The 20,582-nt window shown below is 42.0% G+C and overlaps 1 long non-coding RNA gene across 1 annotated transcript in view; it reads right to left on the reverse strand.

Annotated features, from left to right (window-relative positions):
* The window catches only part of LOC309342442, a 97,546-nt gene that overhangs the window by 13,571 nt on the left and 63,393 nt on the right, over positions 1 to 20,582 (reverse strand). The window lies entirely within an intron of this gene.

Here is a 20,582-nt window from a genome sequence, read left to right on the forward strand (position 1 = left end):
GTTTGGTAATAAGTTGCAATTCAGCAGCTTCTCTTTCCAGTCTATTTCTGAAATTCCTTTGTAATAGAACAGCTACTTTGAGATCTTGTATAGAATGTCCTGGGAGATTGAAGTGTTCTCCTATTGGTTTCTCTGTCTTGTGATTCCTGATGTATGTATGTGTATGCCATCAAATGCCAACAGTGTCCTTCAGCTCTCTATATTGGACAAACAGGCCAAACCTTACGCCAAAGGATAAACGGACATAAATCTGACATCAGGAATCACAAGACAGAGAAACCAGTAGGAGAACACTTCAATCTCCCAGGACATTCTATTTTATTTTATTTTGACTATGGCAGACCAACACGGCTACCCATCTGTAATAGGACTTAATATTAGTTTCAAGTCCAATTGTTTTGAATGGGCAAAATAGACTAAATTTAGATAACTGGGAGAATTACTCTCAGCAGAGAATTGAAAGTTAAGTCTATCAATGGCTACTACTCATGGATTTCAGACAGGAAAGATGAGAAAGTGAGAGAAGAAAAAATCACTAAACCAGACATTGAACCTGGAAATTTTGCTTACAAAGCATGGACTCTACAAACAAGCAATGGTATTGGTGGCAAGGGAAAAAAATAAGTATAAAAAATAATAATTCCTGGGTGCAAAAATTTGGTGAGAGACCCCTAGCTGAGATTTAAAATCACAAAATATGCAGCAAAACATAATATACAAATATAGACTGTTAGACCTTTAAAACATGCCCTTCTGAGTTCCTTCTAAAGTTTCCCTCTTCCCCTAGCATAGAAAAAAGAACTTCCCCAGGGAGGTGGTTCCAAGATCTTGGAGCAGCCACTGGAAAGGCCTCCTTTCATGTCCCTACCAAGCATGCCTGTGAGGGTGACAAGACCAAGAGAAGGGCCAAAGATCTCAGAATCTGGGCAGACTTGTATGAGGAATAGTCTTTCATATAACTTGGACCTAAGTTGTATATATATATATTCATTCATGCAGCATTCAGCACCCCATTCATGAGCAGAATGGTCCTTTAGCATGTCAAAGGATTCTTTTTTATGCAAACCTTTATGGGTATATGGCAAATGAAGGCGACCCCAAGTTGGTTTAGATGACTATAAATAATTGCATAATCCAAAACATCTAATTTAAGGAAGTGGGGAAAGAAGAAAAGTCATCCATGTTTCTCATTAAAATGGAGAAAAGTGGATCAGAAAGAGGAAACTTTGTCACCTTGAATTTGTTCAAAAAAAGTTGAAAGGCAGCCTTCATGGATGGTAAGCACTAATACATGCAGTGCACTCTCCACCACCACCAAAAGAGTGGTGATTTCAGCAATCCCTAAGTCTTTCTCAGGAGATGCTACTCTGTGAGCTTTGATCATTTGAACATCTGAAGAGGAAAGTAAAGGATGATATCCCTGGAGCATGGAAAATTAAGAATGATTGAAACAAGTATTTTATTAAGATGTTTTTTTTTTCTCCCTTTGTCCTCTAATATATATATATATATATATATATATATATATATATATATGCAGGTTTTGGTGTCCTCGGGTGTCTTCCCGTGTAAAAGTTGGGGTGTCTAGGCGACGTTTCGACGAGGTCTCACTCGTCATCTTCAGGCTGGTGCTTTCGGCTTCTTGTTACTGGAACAGAGCAGGATCTCAGTGTTTGAGTTCCTATAAATACTGTAGAGGGGGTGTGGTGTATAGCCTCCAATGTTCTGGGCAGAGAGGAAGTTCCCAGGCTAGTGTGCCTTTTCTTCTTTTGTTCCTTAATTACTTGAGAGATATCTTGAGTGATTTCTTGAGTGATATCCTGAGTACCACTTAGGTGGGTCATTAGGTGTGGATTAGTTGTTAAAGTCTTTGTGTCTTGACCTCTTGAACTTTGTGAAGAGTTTTCCTGAGAAGATGGCTGTACTGTACTTAGTTGTGCTCTGGCTTGGCTTCGTGTATAGGGGCGAGCTGTGGTTTTGTGGCTTGTGTCAGCCAGATCTGTGTAGGGATTGCAGGGGGGTGCAGCATCCGGAGGTGCCACCATGGATTGGCTACTGGATGGTGTCTGTAATTCATCTGTGGAGAGGGTCTGGGTTTGGGTCTGGTGTGGTTGATTGGTGTTGGCGTTCTGTGTGCCTCTGGATCTGGTGTCAGTTTTTGTGGGGAGGGCTAATTTCCAGATGTCTGGCAAGCGGGATGTGTCGTCACGCTTGTTCATGTTGTGAGGGTGTTTCTCTATCTCTTTTTTTTTTTTAATAATATTTATTAAAATTTTCCAATTAATTACAAATTAATAAAACATCCAATTTCAAATCTTTTTCCAATTACATCCTTTCAGGACTTCCCCTTCCCTCCCCCCCTTGTATTCCAAATCTCTCAAATGATCTCAACAAGTTCTTCTCCTCAATTCAAACTTGTTATCCTTAACCCAATTTTTTTTTTTAAAAAAAACAACAACATTATTTTCCATTCCCCTAAAATCGGCTTATTCCCACCACGAGTTCCCCACTTTAGAATACCATATAAATGTATATAGCCTAAATAAAACATAGTTTACGCCTTTAAGGATTCCACATTTCCCACCCCCCCTTTTCCCGGTTGCGTTCCCAATGTTCCTCAATGTCCGATATTTCCACGTCTCTCTAAATCATAGTCCTTTGCCAGTCCTCTTTAATTTCGAATGTCCAATCATGGAAGGATTCTGTCTCAAAGAGAGGCCCATTTTTTCCATCCAGATTTTTATATCCAGGAGTGAAAAACTCCAAATTATAATCCTTAAGCTTGTCAAATCTGGATGTCCCAAATGTCCCCACTTTTGACTTGGTCCAATTCTTGTTATTTTGTTGTTCTTATTGATCAGACTCCTCTTTCTATTTCTTTCTGTCCCTGTTTTCCTGCACAAATGTCCTAATTCCAAAAGTTAGTTCCTTTACAGAGGCTTGTTATTCAGAAACAAAACATTACGTCAAGTTCCTTTCATTCCACAACAGATGATTCCATTGTCTTCTTCGGTGTAGTGGCCTCTGTAGTCATAATAATGTTCCATTTCTGCAGTTTCCCAGGAGATAAACAGTTCAGTTCCAATTTCCAGCTAAAACTTGTAATATCCCTCGGCTCCTCTAGGTGGATTGCAAAAACTGAGTTCTCTTCCAGATCGCATCCATTAGCCCTAGTAACTTTGTAATCCTTATTTAAAACAATTTGTATCCAATTTATAACAAATATAACCAGCAAAGTCCTTGTAACATAGTCTCTATCTTATTTTCCGCTTTGACAGCTCTTTGACAGCTGTCAAAACTTGCCTTTCTCCTCTCCAAACTCCGTCATCGATCGCTCCCGGGGTTCCAGGGGGGGTTGTTTTTAAGTCCGAATTCTACTTTCCTCCTCCAGCTCAATCTCATATTCTTCACTCGTGAGGTTAAAAACTTGCCAAAATGATGTTACTCCGATCTTAGTTATCAGATCCTTTGCTTTGATCCTTCTACAATGGAGGGGGTGGCTGACTTCCTTTTTTGCGCCTCCCCCGCTCGCTCCGAAATTTTTAAAATTTTTATCCCTCTTTTTAGTCCAAGTTCCAATTACTTACAGGTTGTTCTTTTAGGTCCGAATTTTCAAAGGAAGAAGCCAGCGCTCTCCGCCGAATGGCATGCGGCTTCGCACGGCAGGGATAGCAGAGGACTCAAAACACCACGCTTCTCCCCGGCACCCGATCCGTAGCCTTTAAAAAGGCTCCTTCACGAGTCGGGAGGGCGCTGACGGTGTCAGCCGAGTCTCCATGTCCACGGCCCCCGTGGCCGTGGTTTTTAAGGGTCCCCGCATCGCCGGTGCGGTAGGACCCAGCCCCTGCCGTGCAGGCTCCCTCCGGAGCTCGGAGGGAGTCCGCCATTCGGCGATGGCGCCGACCCGGAAGTCTCGGGTGTTTCTCTATCTCGATGGCTTCCATGATTATTCTCCCTCACAACATGAACAAGCGTGACGACACATCCCGCTTGCCAGACATCTGGAAATTAGCCCTCCCCACAAAAACTGACACCAGATCCAGAGGCACACAGAACGCCAACACCAATCAACCACACCAGACCCAAACCCAGACCCTCTCCACAGATGAATTACAGACACCATCCAGTAGCCAATCCATGGTGGCACCTCCGGATGCTGCACCCCCCTGCAATCCCTACACAGATCTGGCTGACACAAGCCACAAAACCACAGCTCGCCCCTATACACGAAGCCAAGCCAGAGCACAACTAAGTACAGTACAGCCATCTTCTCAGGAAAACTCTTCACAAAGTTCAAGAGGTCAAGACACAAAGACTTTAACAACTAATCCACACCTAATGACCCACCTAAGTGGTACTCAGGATATCACTCAAGAAATCACTCAAGATATCTCTCAAGTAATTAAGGAACAAAAGAAGAAAAGGCACACTAGCCTGGGAACTTCCTCTCTGCCCAGAACATTGGAGGCTATACACCACACCCCCTCTACAGTATTTATAGGAACTCAAACACTGAGATCCTGCTCTGTTCCAGTAACAAGAAGCCGAAAGCACCAGCCTGAAGATGACGAGTGAGACCTCGTCGAAACGTCGCCTAGACACCCCAACTTTTACACGGGAAGACACCCGAGGACACCAAAACCTGCATTCCTGTACCCGTGAAAATCTACGAAAGCATATATATATATATATATATATATATATATATATATACATACACACACACACACACACACACACACACACACACACTTTTCTCTTTCAGAAAAGAATAACTTTATCAGGGCTGTATGTCAAATACATGCTTATGGTTTAGCAACTGCCACTTCATAATGTATTATCAAATGCCAGCAGTGCCCTTCAGCTCTCTATATTGGACAAACAGGCCAAACCCTACACCAAAGGATAAATGGACATAAATCTGACACCAGGAATCACAAGACAGAGAAGCCAGTAGGAGAACACTTCAGTCTCCCAGGGCCTTCAATACAGCTCTCAAAGCAGCTGTCTTATTACAAAAGAATTTCAGAAACAGACTTGAAAGAGAAGTTGCTGAATTACAACTTATCACTAAATTGAAAACTATGGAGAGACCTGGTCTTAATAGAGATATTGGATTCCTGTCTCATTACATATGCTAATCATCTACATACTATCCCTTGCTTTTTTCTGTAGGACTAATTGCAGTTATTAACAGTCATCAACAGGTTTACCATACCCATTGAGTCAATCACCCGTCTCCTACTACCCTCCTGAGAAAAACCCCACTCTACCCTCCCACTATATATAAGGGTTTGGTGACTTCTTATATATACCTTTTCAGAGGGAGGGTAGATTCTTTTCCCATAAGTCAAGCAACAGAATGTAACAGTTAGCCCTATTACTGATCTGAACATTGTTCCAGAAATGAAGTGCAGCAAGACACGAGGAGGCTGCCCTAACAGAGAACCGATTTTACTGGATTCTCCAAGGCTGACAATGGAGTACAGAATGTCACCAGGACTGGGACATGTTAGGCTTCTTGGCACAAGTGAAAGAGGTAAAACCTAAGAGTATGAGTTAGGGCACACATTCATGCTCCTGTATATGTGGCATCAAGTGATCATCTGCATGGTCAACCAACATGGAATGTGTAGGTCACTCAAGCTCAATTCAGATAAAACTCTTTACAATGGTTGAACGTAATCAATCATCAAAACATCAAGTGATGCATGAATCAGTTGTCAGACTATGACAGGGGCTCAGTTTAAAAGAAGGGAAATTGACAGGATGGGAGGGGAGAATCTTGAAACTGCTAACCAATCAGAAGCCCAAACACTAAAAGAAAAAAACCACTAAGAGCTGATACAGGATGATAAGACCATCAACCTCTTGCAGCACCTAGAACATTCTGTGCAGTCCTTATAGTCTTTACCTGGTCATAGAGACAATGGAGGGCCTGATCTAGGGCTGAGGAGGCTGTGTCTTCCTTTGGTGACCCAACCCAAGAAGCTCCATGTCTGCCTGTGGGCCATATGATACATAATGAATGCTGCAATCCTGCAGTACCCAATGGGTGAAAGGCGTAAATAGATATAATCTGGCAAGTTTTTGTCGTCTATCAGCACAGTTGTGGATGTAATTATTGATTATAGTCTGATGCAATTTCTTGCAATATCAAGGAATGGCAACAACACTGGGACAAAAGGAATTGCTTGGATGAATATGTGGGTAAATTGTGCAAGGACTCTGGCCCCCAAAGTCTGGATGCTCACAGTCCCATCCCACAAGCAGCAATATGCCCCTCATGTTGCAATCCCTCCAGAACATGGACAAGAAAGGTCTATTAATTTAGTGTGATGCCTCCCAGCAGCAGTGAGGATGGAGATCAGCCAGCAATGGAAAAACAGAAATATATCATGGTAATTGAGAATATGGAGCATTGGCTCATTGGAACAATGTATACAAGGAGCTTAGCTAATGAGGACTATTTCTTGACATTTACATTCCATTCCTGTTTTTGTTAAGAAGTGTGGGGAGAAAATGAGATTGCCACTGGCTTATGGTTAGAACTATGGTTACGGTAACTACCTTCTGCATGTCTGTCTTTGACTGCATTTGAATGTTAGACATTTGCTCTAGACTTTATATTGCTGTGCCACTGACCCATCAAGAATCTTCTCTTTGGGATCTACATAGAATATACTTTTTCATTTTTCAGTTGCTGACTGTAAAAGCAACTGGTAATGCAATTTCATTTCGGTGCCAAGGTAGACCACTCTCCTCAAAAGAGCCATCTGTTTCCAGTTTCTACTTCTTGCATCTGATATGCATCCTGTCACTGATTTGGAAAAAACACACCCTTATTTTCTTGACACCAGTCTTGTTACATTTTCGCCCAAGGCCAGCTCAAGGGTTTTTTATAAACACGTACAAGATGGATCGCATCCAAAGGTCTCTTTGCTACCTTTGGGGCTGGCCTTAACCAAACCAAATGCTCAGTAGAAATCTTTAGTAGATTTCTTACATCACTGAACCACTGCTGTTTTACTGGCACAGTTTTCAATCAGTGTAATAATTGAAAGCACAGGGAGAGGAGACCAAACACTGATGTTCTTTTACTAAGTTCCATAGAGTTTGTTGATTTTTTTTTATTTTAAATAAAGTGGGCTCATTTCAGTATTTTGTAGCACGCATTTTTGTTTCTTTTCCAAGTTCTTGTCGTCTGCAAGGACACCGAAGGTGCCTATCAAAGGGCAGAAGCAGTACTTACTTAGCTGTACGTTTTGGATCGATATGATCTAAATTATAATGCATTCTGCTATTGCAGTGCTGAAACAGTTGGAGGCATGCCAGCTTTAAATTTATTATACTTTTGCCATGTCCACTATAATCTTAATGATTGGAGGGCCTGGAAAGAAGCATGCCCACACGTTATGATTTGAGTACAAGCCAACATTCAAATGCATATAGGACTGGTTCTACACAGCTGCTGCTTCTGTATGCCATAACCCCCTTCCATGTTCTCTTTGTTCAAATGTTATCAGAAGAGAATGGATGGCAGCTGGATCTCCTCCAGGTTTCAGGAGGCCTCTGGCAAAGGACCATCTTATGGGCCTCCTTCAGTATCCAATGGATGCCCCTAACTTTCAAAGGTACCCATTGACTAGCGCTGCCATATGTCCAGATTTTCCCAGATGTTACCAGGATTTCAAAGGCGAAATTGACATCTGGAGGGAATTTCTGAAAAGTGGTGCTTTGTCCTGGATCTCAGGCAAGTCAATTGAAAAATCGCACTCTTTGGGTGTTTAAAAAAACTCAACAACTTTGGGGCTTTTCTAAAAAATGCTCCCCAACAAAAGTGTCCCAAAATGTAGCAATCTTAGGCACAAGAAGCTGGTGTAAAGCAACTTGATGTAAGTTAAGCCGGTGTGAAGTTACAGCAGATTCAATCCCCATTCAGCAGTAAGGCTGTTGCTGCTCTGTCCAAGCCTAGCAGAGGAAACATAAGCCTTGGAGGCTTTTAAACAGAGCTTGGATGGTCATCTCTCATGGATGCTTTAGCTGAAATTTCTGCATAGCAGGGGGTTGGACTTGGGATCCCTTCCAATTCTACAATTCTATGTTTCTACGATTCTATGGTTCTATGCCGGATTGCCAGGTCGGGTGACCAAACTGAATAATAATAATAATAATAATAATAATTTATTTACACCCTGCCCATCTGGCTGGGCTTCCCCAGCCACTCTGGGCAGCTTCCAAAAACAATATTAAAATACTGTACTACATCAAACATTAAAAGCCTCCCTAAAGAGGGCTGCCTTCAGATGTCTTCTAAAAGTCCGGTAGTTGTTGTTCTCTTTGACATCTGGTGGGAGGGCGCCACTACCGAGAAGGCCCTCTGCCTGGTTCCCTGTAACTTGGCTTCTCGCAGTGAGGGAACCACCACAAGGCCCTCGGTGCTGAACCTCAGTGTCCGGGCAGAACGATGGGGGTGGAGAAGCTCCTTCAGATATACTGGACCGAGGCCGTTTAGGGCTTTAAAGGTCAGCACCAACACTTTGAATTGTGCTTGGAAACGTAGCCTTGTCTTGCCCCATCCATGCCCCCATCTCCCCTCAGCCAGCTTTGCCTTCCCCAAAGGGGGAAGCCTTATAAAGGTTTCTGCACCTTCCTCCTCCTGTGGTGACCCATGGGAAAGTTTTCTCCCATGGGCCTATGCAGGGATCATGAGGTGTGCAGAACTCTGTCGCCGTTTGCTTCTCATTGGCCCATGCACCACCAGGTAAATGTGTCAAAGGGCTTAATTTGGCCCAGAATGAGGCTTGTCAGTTAAGCTGCACAATCGCTTTCCTATCCAGTTCACAGCATCCCTGTTTCATTAATTACCTTTGTGTTATTAATCTATTCTTTGTCCCCTAAACTGCTCTGCAAATCCATCTAGTGATGGAAGAACTAGATTATACATTCAGATTTCTTGGTTGGCTGTAACTTACTAGTAAACCCACAGGTCCCTTGTTGACTATGTATCTAAAGAAATCTCTTGTGTATTGTTTATGCCCCAAAGTGTGTGAAATATCATATACTGTGAGGGAAATTCATCACAGCTTCTGGTATAAAAGTTTCTAATAGCTTTCTAATGCAAATGTTGTGTTTCTGATGCAAACGACCAAACACCCTGAATTCATCTGGGGCACATAGGAATTTCCAGGGTGTAACTAATAATAAAATTGAATATTATGTAACCCCAAATGCATATGTTATATATAATAAAAAGCAAATTAGGAATGAACAGCGTTCTGTTTGGATAAAATAAGTATGAATCAAACGCCTGTTCCGAAGTTCCCTTGTTTCATTTGTCGGTACACGAAATCTCTCACATCTATAAAAGCTCAAGGTTTCTTTTTTGCTTTTGGCTACTGTAACATTTATCTGCAACCAAAGTAAAAATCAGTTCACACTGTAGAAAGGTGTTTGTTGCGTATGCACAAATGTTAGAAGCTGCAAACAACACAAAGGGTGAAGTAGAAAAGAAGAAGAAGAAGAGTTTGGATTTGATATCCCGCCTTTCACTCCCTTTAAGGAGTCTCAAAACGGCTAACATTCTCCTTTCCCTTCCTCCCCCACAACAAACACTCTGTGAGGTGAGTGGGGCTGAGAGACTTCAAAGAAGTGTGACTGGCCCAAGGTCACCCAGCAGCTGCATGTGGAGGAGCGGAGACGCGAACCCGGTTCCCCAGATTACGTGACTACCACTCTTAACCACTACACCACACTGGCTCTCAAAGTGTGTTGATAAGCATGTAATAATCTTATGTGTAGGAACCACAGTCAAGCAGAATATTTCTCATGCAGAAGATTTCCATGTGTTCACAAACACACTTTTCTAACTTTTATGGAAAGGGCCTGAGACATTTTGGTGACTGGGACAGGAACCCCAAATCCCACCCCCACCCCCCGAGTGTGAAACAATCTTTATTTCTGTTTCTGATGTGCAGGCTAGGAGGGCCTTTGCTTATGTAGCCAAACAGTGCCAGGAACACACATGAGGGAGGTATTAGCATGGAAAACTGGATAGGGGAGAATGGAATAGTGTAGCTGAAATCCGGAACTGCAGAACTCTGCACTGCACCATTTTGTTGCAGTTCCCCATTGTCTTTCTTAAAAGGCAGTGTGGTGCAGTGCTTAGAGTGTCATGCTAGGCCCTGGGAAAACAGGCTACAAACACCCACCCAGGCATGAACCTGACTGGGTGACCTTGGGCCTGTCACTATCTCTTAGCTTAATGTGCCTCAATGTGAGGATAAAAAATGGGCGGCGGCGGGTGGGGCTGGGCACCAACTTGAGCTCATTGGAAGAACGGCAGGATAGACGTTTGCCAACAATTAGATGCACTTGCTCCTCGGGACTCCGAGGAAATCTTGCCTGTGGCAGGGCTATTTATAACAACACTGCCTCCTGCCTCCAGCATGTGTTTCCTAAGCACAGACCTTTGCTATTAGAGGAAGAAAGGAACCAACAGCATAATCCCGGCCCCCACCAAACATCTCGCTGCAAAACCTGCCCATCCGAATACTTCCAAGCCAAAGCACGCTATCCATCTCTGTGAATTGTTCTCAGTCCCTGAGGTTTATCCAGTGAATTATGCAGGCTCCCTTCGTGTAGAACTTTATTAATAGCTTTCTGACAATTCAGATAAATTACATCATGTGAACTGTCATTATCACACTTATCCATAACCTCCTCAAAATGTCAAGGAGGTTAGCCAGGTATGCTCTTCCTCCAATTTAAATGGTTTCAAATTACATTATCACTACTCTATCCCATATCGCCCTTCACTGTGGGCTCCATTATTTTACATGTCATAAGACCAGAACTGGCTAGTCCAGGTATTGTTTTAAGTTATATCATTAAGACTAGGCAGGTTGAGACTGCCAGTTCATTTGTAAATCCATTTTTTAAAACCCCATAAGTTCCTTTCCTTTACTTGTAAACCACTTAGAAGCCACTTCAGCCATTAATCCGCATGTGCATTTAGTAATAGTAATGCTAACAATAGTTTCTTTAAAGCCTCTTTCTATAACAACAAAAATGGCTCCCGTTTATGCAGAAAGATAAATCAAATTTGCTATCGCAAGATGTAGTGATGCACAGTATCTGAGACAGCTTAAAAAGATTGGACAAAATTCATGGTTGATAAGTTTATCGATAACTATGGCCATTGCTTTGTTGTAATGTACAATGTGCTGTCACTAGTTTTTTGCCTATGGTAGCCATTTTGTGCTGGCATCCATTGCAGTTTTATCAAGTTGATCAGTGACATGTCAGTTTTTACCAACAAGCACTGGCTCTATGAAACCTCCATCTTCAGGGACAGTATTCTGTCTTTAATACCTGCATGTGACCTTCCTAGAGTCATGTGACTAGCCACTTGAGAAGTGTGTTGCCAGACTACACGGGTCTGATTCAGTATAGTTGTCCCTACCCATATTGAAAACGCATAGTGTCTCTTTCTTTTGATGCACACAAAAGCTCGCAATGCCACAATGAATGTGTTTTTAAGGTGCCGCAAGTCTATTTCTGCAACAGATTTAACTCACCTATATTCTTCTAGATATAGGTATTTCAAGTTCAGAACAGTAGAACTCATTTCATGTTGTTTACACTGAACAGATAAGAGTTATTGAATAGGATGTAAATAGAATTCCATCTGCAAACTGAAAGGTTTTACATTTGGAAGCAGTTCAGAAAAATTGCACAAACAATTGCTCCATGCTCAGTATAGTTGAGTATCTGCAAAGCCTATAGACTTTTCTCTTTAGATTGTGGTTGAGCAATCAAATGTGAATGCTATCAGCAACCAGGCATACTTCCTTTCTCAATCCAGCATAAGTGGTGTTGAATCAAAGCAAAACACTGCATTTAGGAACATGCAAGGCAATTTAAAGGAAGGTTTGGATGCCCTGACCACAAACTCATGTAGAAGTTTTTAGAACATATTTTGTGTGGAGTCTGAATTGCTCGCCTCACATTTTTTGATGGATGAGACCAAAAAAGGATTCTTGGCCTCACGTCTGACACAGTTGGATGGCTGTTTCTCCTTAGATCTTAGCAAGTATTAGCATATTTAAACCCTGCAGAATCTGTACTGTGAACATTTCTCTAGCTTTGATCCCAGAGCAGTTTGAATGTGCACAGAGATTCTATGTCACTACATCCACTTAGTCACTACTTTTTAGATGTGCAACTGTCATGTGTGCAAAATGGCATAGATTTGATTTTTTTCTGCAGGCAAATTTGATTCTTCCTCAAATTAATTTCTGTTCCACACACACAAGAAATACCTTTAAACTCATTGAAACTTGGCTTCTCTCCTAATTACTTCATATTTCCCAAATCAGATAATCTAGAGATATGTGGAGGACCATTTCCCATCACCTCAAGACATTGTATTACCCCTTAAAATTATTTGTGATTTCTTTCCTATATATATTTAAAAAACAACAATGGTTTTTTCAAGATAGCAAAGGTGAAAATCAACAATTTCAATAGGTCTATGCTGAGTAAAACACAGCTGACTACCACCCACATAACTGAATGCCCAGACCCAGGAAGGAGAATTCCTGCAAATACTTTGGAAGTGGAACAGTGTAGTTATTGCTAACAGAATGCTTATTTCTTTTAAGAACTCACATCCAACTCTCCCTCTCCCCCCCCCCCCAATCACTTTACAAAAGCTAATAAAGGCTGGATTAAGCTACAGCTTTGAAGAACTCATCTCAAAAGGAACCCTGAAACACTGTCTAAAAGCAATATTATCGGTATTAGAAGCTGAAAAATTATGCCAAAAGATCTAGGTCAGTGCTTTATATATATATTCAAAACAATAGTACTGATGCCAAAAATATCCAGTGTCCGAAAGAAGCCTCAGATAGTCTGAGGGTCTTTCGGTCTCCAAGTTTTATGTAAATGTTCATCCTTCTATGTGAGCTTTGATTCACAAGGACTGCTGTCTTAGCAGTTTGCAGTGAGGATTCAGTACTAGATAAAACCTGTACAAATCAGCAAAGGTATTTCCCTTTGTCTGTATAAGGGATGTGTACCAGTCACAAGATTTGACTTGTGTCTGTGGGCTTTGAGAGGGAGCTCATTGTGTTTTGGAGCTGCTTTGTTTCTTTCCAGTTTGTCTCATTATTTGGGACCAAATTAGGTAGGTTTAATGTAAATCTCCCTCCTTCACATAGAAACCCTTCACTGTAAAAGGAAATCTAAAAAATGTGACATTTTTCTCCTTTTCACAGAAGTGAATGAAATTTGAAGGCATTTGAGTATCACCAGAGTTGAATAAGCTCTCCAAACTATAGGCCGATGCTTCCACACATTCTTATTCTGATTTATTTTCTTCCAGACAGTTTACAATGTGTATTTGTAGTTGTCTCCATGTGAGGGCATGAAAACTGCTAAATTTCAGGATGATAGTAGTAGTTCTTTGGCAACAACAGACATTACCATTCTGAGGCAGGGTAGATATAATAGGATTCATAGGGAGCATTTAAGCTATAGATATCTGGGAAAGACTGGGAATGTGGAACATGCCATTCTGCCAGCAAGGACCCAATACCTCAAGAGTCGTGGGGTGGGGCTTCTTCTCCCCACTACAGATATTTTGGAGGTATTTTTCCTCCTCCTCAATTGACTTGCACAGGAGAAAGAGCAGTAGTGGGAGAAAAACAGCATAGAACACCATGAAAAACAAACTCAAATTTTAAAACTTTCCCAAAATCACTGTGACTGGAGAGGCCACTTGGAAAATAATTCACTTTCATTTGCACAGTACAAAATGAGAAGCTTTTTACCTTTAAAGATGGTACAGAATATGCTAAATAAATAAATAAATAAATAAAATATTGGGGCGGGGCATAAGAAGGGAAGAGCCAAAAAACAACAGTCCAGTTTGATTTCAGCAACCTATCTAGCCATGGAATGCTGATCATCTGTTGGTGGGCAGAATCAGAAATCAGCAGGGGACTAAAATGGCTAAAATCCTGAACAGAAGCATTCTGTGCTGCAACATTTTGTTGCAGCCCCAAATGGTCCCATACAAATATTGAACTCCATATATACCAGGAGGGCAATTAGATAAAGTAGAGGATTTTGCTAGTCCTGAAGTTAAGTAGCCCTGCATTTTGTGGCCCTGTTTGAAGCACAGCACAGTTGTCAGGATAAAATCAAAACTTTAAACTGAACTGTTTAAATCCTCCTTGTGTTGCATTCTAGGTTTCTGAACACCATATGAAAAAGAGGGACAGCATGGCAGTGATGGCAATATACCGGTATATGCTTTAGGCCAATATATGTTAATGAATAATTGACCTGCCATAATATGCAATTACAGCAAAACTCCACACACCATTGTATAATGGCTCTTCCATTAAAACGTCTCTGTCTTTTCTGAATGATGCATTGCATTGCTTCAGACACCACTTGTCTTAGAATCTTTGTGAACTGTTCTGCTGATGATACCAATTTGTGTCCTGAATTCTTTGTGGGTTGGGGTTATCATTAATGCATGACCAACCAGTGATGATCGAGGAAGGGCTTGGAATCCAATTCAGCACATGACAAATGAGCACTTTGCCTACCAGATTTCCTAGATGCCTTCATTGTGTATAGTGCTATACACAATGCTTCACTGTGCTATAGTGAAGATTAACAAATTATTTCTGTCAGAAAACTTCTAAAGGAAAAACTAAAAGTGCTATCTTAGACATGTTGACTCAGAAGTAATATCCACAGAATTCAGTGAGGCTTCCTTCAAGAAAAGTGTACATAACATCACAGCCCAAGTCATCTGCTTCCCACAAGTATAACACATTAACACATGCTAATGGAGGAGTGTGCAACCTCCAACCTGTGAGCAGAATGAGGCCCTCAAAGCATTTCTGTCTGGTTCTTAGGACTCTCCCCAGGTCACGACTCTCGGTGAACAGCTGTGGGATCTTTCTGAGTGATGTTATCTGGCTAGAATGTGTCCTTGTGGTGTGGTAATGCATCTTCGATTCCTAGATGAAGGACAGAGAGGTGTGGAGGGGGAGTATAGAAAGCCTTGACATTGGGGTGGGTGGACTATTATCTAATCATGCAGGGGTCAGCAAACTTTTTCAGCTGGGGGCCGTTCCACTGTCCCTCAGACATTTTTTTGGGGGGCGGACTATTTTTTGAAAACAACAACAACAAAAAATGAATTCCTATGGCCCACAAATAACCCAGAAATGCATTTTAAATAAAAGGACACATTCTACTCATGTAAAAACATGCTGATTCCTGGACCATCCGTGGGCTGGATTTAGAAGGCGATTGGGCCGGATCCAGGCCCCGGGCCCTGGGCCTTAGTTTGCCTACCCATGGTCTAATGCATACCTGACAAGTGTCCTGGTAAAACCAGAGACATCCCGTTTTCCCCCACAAAAGCACGGCAGCCATTGGGGATGCTGGGATATTGTGCAATTTCATGCCAAGAACTTGCCCTGGAAAAAAGTGTTTCCCCCCCCAAGGCCACAATCTCACAGTTCCCACAAACACACATTTAGGGGTGCTGTTAGAGAATGCCCTCCCCAAAAACACATCTTCAGGGCTCTGTGATCTTGCATGGGTCATGTGACATATGTGGGAGCATGGTGAGGAAAATGTGCATCCCAGTTTTGGGACTCAACATGTTGGAAGGTATGCTAATGTAAGAAGGTGAAAACTGCATTTCTGGTTGCAAAATGTGACAAACTGGATTTAGGATTGGAAAAATGAGAAACTAATATAATTAAAATTGATAGATCTTTCCACCCTTATTTGAGATGTACAAGAATGAGAGATGGGATGGGAGAAAGGAGGAAGAAAAGAAGAGAGTAAGGCAATGGGTAGAAACACTAAAACAGAGATACCAACTGAAATAAGAGAAACTCGATTTCGGAATTTAGGCGTTTATTTTCATCCCTTCTACAGCACACTTAACATTGCTTATTTTTCCTTTAAAAATAGCACACAAAAAGAACAATGACCAGAAGCTAATCCATTCATTTTAAAATACCCTCAAGAAATATATTTTCTGCAGCTTTACATTTGCTTCTTTTTCTTTTTGCTAAGGGAAGCAATTTCTAAAAGAAGGAGAAATGCTTAGCAGGAGAACAACAGTGCCTTGAAAAGCTTATACAGAGATAAGTATTTATTATGCCTGTGGCAAGATGATGTATCATTTTGGACTAGTGTCTAATTTCATAAAGAATAAAAATGCATAGACTGATACTAATCCCAAGACTGATGGCAGGTATTTGGACATCTGACCATGTAAGCAAAACTCATGGTATGAAGAAAATAGCATGAGAAGATGGTTGTATGTCAGGCTTGCCTGTAAGGATGGTTGGATGGATGTGTAGAGCTGTCTTCTACTGGAGACATTCTGTTAGCCTTGGTGAAGGTCCCTCACCCCCGGCCAGTGTGGTGTAGTGGTTAAGAGCGGTAGACTTGTAATCTGGTGAACCGGGTTCGCGTCTCCGCTCCTCCACATGCAGCTGCTGGGTGACCTTGAGCTAGTCACACTTCTCTGAAGTCTCTCAGCCCCACTCTCCTCACAGAGTGTTTTTTGTGGGGAAGGAAAGGAAAGGAGATTGTTAGCCGCTTTGAGACTCCTTAGGGTAGTGATAAAATGGGATGTCAAATTCAAACTCTTCTTCTTCTTAGTCATTCTCGCAAGCAGGGAGCTCAAAATTAATTTTGGAAATTCTGACAGTGAGAAGTGGAGCTGGACCCACCAATAGGCAAAGTGGTGAGGCTGTTTCAAAGTCATCATCATTATTTGTAGGAAGTTTCCAATAATAATTATCATTGGAAACGTCCTCCAAATAAGGGGATTGATTAAAAGGAAGTTAAAAGGCAATGTCAAGAGAGTCAACTCATTCCAAAAGGCTTGTAAGTTGGTGGAATAAAAAATATTGGAAGCTCAACAGCTGTGTGTACCACAGATCAGAAAAAAAAAAAATACCACAAGGGTCAAGAGGATGCCAGCATGGTTAATCAGCATGGTTAATGAGTTAAAAATGACAAGCTAAATTGGGGCCTGAGTTTTGAGTTGCGTTGTGACATCTCTTGGTTTTCCCTGGTCGTGTTTGACTGGCCAGGGTGATTTGGGGATGTGAGGTGGGGGGTGGTGGTGGCAAATTTCCCAAAGTTCTCCCCCTCCTCTGCATGGTTACATGCTCTGGCTGCATCTACACAGCTAGAAGAAAACTCTCTGAAAACAAACGTTGTAAAGCTCACAATGGAAAATTTCATAGAGATCCCATTTCAGCTCTATAGCACCATCTGCTGTCACAATGAGTCCTCAATCAAAGTTTCAAATCTCCTGTGGGCTGTGTGTGTAGAGATGCTCCTTCCCCAGTCCTTAAGAAGATACAGCAGCTGTCTCTTAGCAGAGAAATTATACAAATGGTAGCTGACAAGGGTTTTTTCTCGGGTGCTGTCTGAGCTTTTACCTTTCCACAAGGATTCAGCATGGAATTCAAAATGGATGGCTAGAGTTCATCCTTCCCATTGTGAGCAAAACAGACAGTTAATCCTATCAGGAGAAAAGAGGTTCTTGTTTTTAATGGTCTTCAGAGGGATTTGGTGTCTGACATCTCGGCAGAGCTTTGCTTTGTAATGGCTGTCTTAGTTCATTGCAAAGTTGGACGTTTGCAAGACTGTGACAAATTAGCTCAGTGTACACAGAACTTTGATCATTTTCTGTACAGTACAGCAGGAAAGACCAGAATAGGGTCATTCTAAGTTCTTCTGATCCAAGAAGGAGAACAAAACACACTGGGGGTGTTTTTAGTGGCAGGATCGCTTTTGTAAGTTCAGAAATGCATCTCACTTATTTCTTCATTGCTCTCAACCATAGCTGCCATGGGAGGTCAACTAAGTCACACCAGAGGGCTTCTTCTATCATATGATGATATGATATTTCTGCAAATTGGGCAATTTACAGTTCCTTGTGAAAATGGTCATGTGGTATACATACTGTCCACAACAGTGGAAGGAGAGTATAACCCTAGGGCTAGTAACCATGGATAGGCCTATACTCCATGATTTTCCATGTTCCTCTTTTAAAGTCATCCAAGTTTGTGGCTGTCACTCTATCTTGTGGGTTCAAAACTGGGGATTTGTGTGGTCAGGTTTGCACTTTTCAAACGCAAAATCCTGGATGTTTCATTCACATTCAGTTGAATCATAGCTGCCAAATTTAAAGAATGCCTCATCTGAATTCAGGCTATTCTAACTTGATATGATACTACAGTGGTACCTCTGGTTACGAACTTAATTCGTTCCAGAGGTCCGTTCTTAACCTGAAACCGTTCTTAACCTGAGGTACCACTTTAGCTAATGGGGCCTCCTGCTGCTGTCGCACCGCCGCCACGCGATTTCTGTTCTCATCCTGAGGTAAAGTTCTTAACCCAAGGTACTACTAACCCAAAGTGTTTGTAACCCGAGGTGTTTGTAACCCAAGGTACCACTGTATAAGCATCTGTGAGAATATGAGACAAAATCCCAGTTTCCGCACCCTAATTAGCAGGTTTCCATGATAAATCTGCCCACTTACTTCAATTTTAGCCAGTTTCCAATAAATGTTTTCACCTCTGATTGTTTCACAAATGGGTCCCCATGGTTCTGCTGCACTGCATGAGTTGCATAGGTATAAGGTTAACAAAACACCTTTTGGGTACAGTTTTTGCTTAGTGTGTTTGACATGGGTTAATATGAAAGGATTACCATCAGAGATGCTACAGAATAAAACACAACTCTGTTCGCCACCCTCCATGGTGGGCTACGTTGTGCTGCCAGTGTGGCAGACAGGAGGAAGGCAACGAGAGCTGCAGGATCAGTGTTGCTGCATCATGAACTGGCTGTACCAGCAACAGGTGACAGGGTGGTGCCCAGGTCTGGAACTCTCCTCCTCTAGACTGTTCTATGGGCATACATAAATTTCAAGCGAAGCCACGGTGCAGCCTCAGTGTTTGCTGTGACTTCCCTTCCTCCTCCCTCTGTTAGAAACATCCTTGCAGTGGGCAATGGACAGCTTCTGGTTCACAGGGATGGATAATTTTTTTAAACCATGATAACTGTCAAACACGTGGTAAGGTTTTTGCCTTTCTCAAAGCGGCATGCATAATTCTGCTGGAATTGTTCCTATGTCAAGTTCTATCGCAGCTTCAGGAGTTGGCAGGGAATGGAATTGGGCAGAATCCATAAAGGCCAGAGGCAAGGATGCCCCAAGGCCTTGGCTCCATCTCAAGGGACTAAGGCCGGTGGCATTATACCCAAGTTGTGAGTGGGGGCTCACCAGAATGGCCTGGGCCAAAGTGGACCCCTTCCAGACACCCAGCTCCTCCTTTCTGGTCCCAAGTGGGGGGGGGGTAGGAAAATAAGTTTGCTTCCCCTAAATGACACCACGTGAAGAATGACAAACCTTATCTATTGTTGTTTAGTCGTTTAGTCGTGTCCGACTCTTCATGACCCCATGGACCAGAGCACGCCAGGCACGTCTGTCTTCCACTGCCTCCCGCAGTTTGGTCAAACTCATGCTGGTAGCTTCGAGAACACTATCCAACCATTTTGTCCTCTGTCATCCCCTTCTCCTTGTGCCCTCCATCTTTCCCAACATCAGGGTCTTTTCCAGGGAGTCTTCTCTTCTCATGAGGTGGCCAAAGTATTGGAGCCTCAGCTTCAGGATCTGTCCTTCCAGTGAGCACTCAGGGCTGATTTCCTTAAGAATGGAGAGGTTTGATCTTCTTGCAGTCCATGGGACTCTCAAGAGTCTCATCCAGCACCATAATTCAAAAGCATCAATTCTTTGGCGATCAGCCTACTTTATGGTCCAGCTTTCACTTCCATACATCACTACTGGGAAAACCATAGCTTTTACTATACGAACCTTTGTTGGCAAGATGATGTCTCTACTTTTTAAGATGCTGTCTAGGTTTGTCATTTCTTTTCTCCCAAGAAGCAGGCGTCTTTTAATTTCTTGGCTGCTATCACCATCTGCAGTGATCTACCTCCATTAAAACGGTGTAAGAATGCAAACAATTGGGTGCAAAAATGATAACATATTACACTGCTGATGGTTCAGCACGAGAGATTTGGAATAGTATGAAGATGCTAGTTAGAAGAGAAAGCTTGTCAGAGTCCTGAACACCATTGAATTTATGCCTTCTCAATTTCAAAATGGAAACATCAGGTAACATTCTCTTCTGCTAATTTAATAATCTGGAGGCTCAGTTTAGCTAGAGAGCAGCAGAAGAGAGGCTTGGGAGGGGGGAACACACTGATAAATAATGCTAATAAGCTTGTCCATTGCTCTAAGAAGGTCATGTTACTCTTGATATGCACAAATCAAGTTACTCATCTCAGATTTAAATTGAAGATGGAAATAATCAGATATGTTCTATTTTGTGTCCACTGGTAGACTTGTAATGCCAATGGAATGACAATAGAAGGTGACAGAAATACATATTCCGTTTAGATTAGGTCATTATTTTATCTAAGTATTCACAGCACAGGTCATGTGAAATGAGATT

The sequence above is a fragment of the Podarcis erhardii genome (assembly GCF_964252035.2).
Source record: "Podarcis erhardii genome assembly, chromosome: 5".
Lineage (NCBI taxonomy): Eukaryota > Metazoa > Chordata > Lepidosauria > Squamata > Lacertidae > Podarcis > Podarcis erhardii.